This window comes from Zea mays, chromosome 10, assembly GCF_902167145.1.
Source record: "Zea mays cultivar B73 chromosome 10, Zm-B73-REFERENCE-NAM-5.0, whole genome shotgun sequence".
Taxonomy (NCBI): Eukaryota; Viridiplantae; Streptophyta; class Magnoliopsida; order Poales; family Poaceae; genus Zea; species Zea mays.
The window spans coordinates 139920612-139925016 of record NC_050105.1 but is presented as its reverse complement, the minus strand read 5'-3'; the positions used below and the strand labels follow the sequence as shown (position 1 = coordinate 139925016).

General features: G+C 39.9%; 1 long non-coding RNA gene across 1 annotated transcript; it reads left to right on the top strand.

Moving 5' to 3' along the window:
• The first annotated feature begins 1035 nt into the window (after nucleotides 1-1035).
• On the top strand, nucleotides 1036-2447 carry LOC103641963 (uncharacterized). Its single transcript, XR_002265634.3, has 3 exons — nucleotides 1036-1535; nucleotides 1631-2054; nucleotides 2325-2447. It is a non-coding gene; the product is annotated as an uncharacterized lncRNA (long non-coding RNA).
• Nucleotides 2448-4405: the final 1958 nt, after the last annotated feature.

The window sequence follows — 4405 nt, the reverse complement described above, 5'->3', positions numbered from 1 at the left end:
TTTATTACTCTTTCCCCACATAACCGGCGCAATCTCGGCAAGAAGGAAGGAATAGGAGCAGGTGCGTCGTGAGGCGACGAAGGACCTAGCCGAGGATCTGTCAGAAGGCGAGAAGGGAGACACCATCAGCGAGCTTGCGCCGGTTGAGACGACCAAGAAGAAGTTCCAGAGGAACTTCTCTGACCTTACTGTCTGGTCTGACGACAATAAGGAGAAGAAGCTTTACATTGTGCTCATCAGGTCTACCCACTTGCACATTGTTTCGTTCTATGTTGTGCTAAATTGCTAAACCATATATATCCCGTAATGAAATGTCTCTAGCATTTTTTATGGCTATAGTTTTTTATTCTACGTCTAATAAAATCCATGGAAAGCTTTTGCCGTCGTTTCTTAAAAAAATGCCTCTAGCCTTAGTTTTCTTTGCACTTTGCACATCGTAGGAGTAGAAAATTTGGTATTTTTTTCTTATAAAAATAATTTACAGTTAAACCTCTGGATTTTCACAAACTGTTTCTTTGTTGACTGCCTTTTTGACTGCAGCGTGCATGGTCTTGTTCGTGGAGAAAACATGGAACTAGGTCGTGATTCTGATACAGGTGGCGAGGTAAACATCATTGGTCAGTTACTTGGGAGAAGTTCCTTATGCCGAGTCAAGTTTTTCATGGTTGAGTGTGATTGATCTTTGAATCTCACAGGTGAAATATGTGGTCGAACTTGCAAGAGCGATGTCAATGATGCCTGGAGTGTACAGGGTGGACCTCTTCACTCGTCAAGTGTCATCTCCTGACGTGGACTGGAGCTACGGTGAGCCAACCGAGATGTTATGTGCCGGTTCCAATGATGGAGAGGGGATGGGTGAGAATGGCGGAGCCTACATTGTTCGCATACCGTGTGGGCCGCGGGATAACATCTCGGTTGCAGGCCTGGGTTTCTCTTTGATATCATTACGGATGGCTCGTGAATGTTGTCATCCATATCATAATCGTATAACACATATGCATATATAAATTATCGAGATATTACATGTCCCCGTTGCAAGTTTGTTTTGTTATGATGTATTTTGACATTTGAATCTCAGACATGCTTAGGAACTACTGATTTGAATTTATGGGCTGACAGTTCCAGTATTTCAAATAGGAAGAATGCTATATCAAATAAGTTGATGATACTTTTGGTACTGGAGAATGAAGCTAGACTGCATTTGATATTAGAAGTTTGTTTGTCTGATTGCAGTTGATTATAAAGAAGCTAGAGCTGATATTAGAAGTCTGATATTAGAAGTCTGTTTGTCTGACTGCAGTTGATTATAAAGAAGCTAGAGCTTCCAGTCAAGTTTGATATTAGAAGTCTTCTTTTGCTTTTACATTTTGTTTTTTTTATGATCTTGATCTTAGAAGCAGGGTTTTGGTACCAGCTTAACTAATTTTCTGAAGTTTTATGTTCTTACTTTAATTATAACTAGATGATTGCAATAAGATATCATGAGGCGCGCCAAGGAGAACAGGGGCCTCCTCCTTCGACAGGCAGCTGCTGCGGTACGACCATCAGGCGTTTCATCTGTTGTACAATATGTGAATCAATCTTCCATTGGTATGAACTGTGATCTGATTCTTTGTCTCGACCGGTGCAGGAAGGAGGTGGTGAGGAGGGTCAAGGCCGCGGTGGCGGGACGTGAGTGAAGTGAGCTTTGTCGAGCCTATATGTGGAGGTCGGTCGTGAAGCTGGGACTAGGACAAGGGCGAGCTGAAGGCTAGAAGCTGTAAATGCACCCTTCAAGAGTCTTCATAGGCCCAGTCTCTACGTAGGTGTTGACAAAAAGGAAAATTCATGACAATGCGTTTATATGAGATTGTCCAATATCGAAACCAAGAATACATGGGGGACAACTGTATTCGATTTTTGTTTCTCTTTCGTGGAGTATTACTGAAATATATGCTTCCAGTGTTGAAGTTTCCAAATTAAATGTTATCTCTGTACAAAGTGTGCAGGCTCGGTTATAGGAATTTTATAAAGCAAATGACAAATATACATGTACGAACTTCAAATATTTCCTGGTACTAACCTCTCTACTCTGAGATGACATGTTCTTTTGCTGTTATGAAATCAAATATTTCTTCGTGATCTCTTATAATCTGTCAAATGATGTTTGCCCAGTGGCAATAGAAAACCCTTATATTAAAGAGATAATCGATGATGATGCGGACAGACCTAAAGATGTTTGCTCAACTTTTGCTATGAATTTATTAGTAGGATGTCTTGGATATAGAGTAAGCAAGTTATGTGTTGTTTATTTTCATGCTAAATGATCTTTCTGGAACTTACAGTGGAAGGAAACAGTGGGCGATGAAAGCAAGGAATTTGGGAGGTACATGCGACAGAGAGAAGAGCAAGAGAAGCAGGAAGTGGAGTTGTTCACTCGGGCTCCTGTAACCAAACATGATAAGCAGATCGAGAAGCTCATAAGGAGACAACTTCATGGGTATGTTCAGATAGCACTTGGTTATTGACAATCTTTTGTTGCTTATTGACTGTGTAAATACACAATCGCCTTTGATAGCACTTGGTTTGCCCATTGGGATTTTCAGCTTGTCTTAATATCCAACGTACACCACCATCTGATATCTGATCCCGACAATAGGCTAGGAGGCTTAACTGATGGTTTTGGCCTTGGGATGAACATGCTGTTGGGAGGAGACAAGGAAGATGATGGCGGTTCAAGCAAGTCGCATGGCAAAAGCGGAAACCGAAAGAAGCGCCCGAAGAACAGCAAGAAGAGGATGAGGCATTAGCCCTGGACCCACACTGTTGTAGCACTTCAATATACTGATAGAGCCTAGAAGACGGTTCAAGCAAGCCACACGAAAAGTTGAAGCCAGAGAAAATACCAAGAAACCAAGTAGAGAAAAAAAGCTTTGGTTCCTGTAGGCGTATTATTTCTGAAACACAAAACTTGATCTGAGCGACTGATCGTGAGCTAATGTAACAGTATGAATTATATGGCTTGAACATGGTAGGTGTAAAATGTTTTGTTCATCGGTAGAGTATTCCAGATGTGATCGGCTTAACAGTATGAATTATATAGAACTATGTGAGCCAATGTAACAGTATGAATTATATAAGTTATCAAGATATTATATGCCCTCGTTGCAACGTACGGGCACTAACTTATTATGATAATATTTGTTGTTCTGTATATATGTTTCGTACTAATTTTTTACTCCCGTGGCAACGCACGGGCACGAACCTAGTATATATATATATATATCATCTACTTTTTCTATCTTAAAATATTAGTCGTTTTAGCTCTTGATTTTATATCTGTGTTTAAATAGATGACGATGAATCTAGATATATAAATATATTAATTATTGTATGAGTTAATTGAAAAGGTAAAACGAATTTTATTTTAGAACGGATAGAGTAATTCGTTTGTCTCTCTTTAACTATCGTTCTTGTTTTATAAAAAACAAACATATACTCAACTTTTACCAAATATACAAGGAAAACACTAAGATTTACCAAATATATACAAGGAGACAGATAAAAATTTAGATCAGGCGCATGTTCGGAGCCCGTATCTTATCTGCCACATCTCATGGTTCTCACGATCCATAGAAATAAAATATATCCGCACTGGTATTTTAGGTTAGGTACACTAACTAAAAAAATAATGGTGTTTAAAAAAACTTCTTATCATCATTATCGTCATGTACCACAATGTTGACATATACATCACACACGCCCACAGTCCACGCCGGCCTGGCAATCTGTCGTGTCATTAGTTTAGAGGTGGACGATGCCTACGTGGAGCAACACATAACAAGGGACGAAGCGTTGACAAAATAAAACATATGTCACGTCATATGCTCTTCGCGTTTTTTGCTAGCCCGTCCCGTACGTATTATCGGTATACGGTATAGGTGTGCGGTGTGCCGAAACTTTGCAGTGCAGTACAGCAGTAGTGCCAAGGTTTAGCCCTGCAGCTTTACCCAATTTGATCATGTCATGTTTGGTAAGCGAGCGACGCAATATACCTAGAAAGGGAAAAGGACCTTTTATAGCCCACTAGCACTCTACTTTACGAAAATTATCGTAATCAACTTTGTAGATGCACGGTAGCATTGTAGCAAAAGTTAGTGGGTCAGGGCAAGGTATAGCTAGGTTTTAAGGGCAGAGTAGGTAGCTTCAGCGACCTGGTCTGTCTTTATATCAGGAATGACAATAGATACCCAAAACTCGATGCGTTTTTATCCTTCTAAAATACAAGTTTGGTTTAATTTTTATACCTATGAGTTTATTAATGGGCATAAACCTATACCGGCGGGTTTGTATGTACATTTTTGTTCCTACGGTACCCAATCTCTTGAACCCTGGTTTTTTTAAACCCGGCCAAACATAATGCATA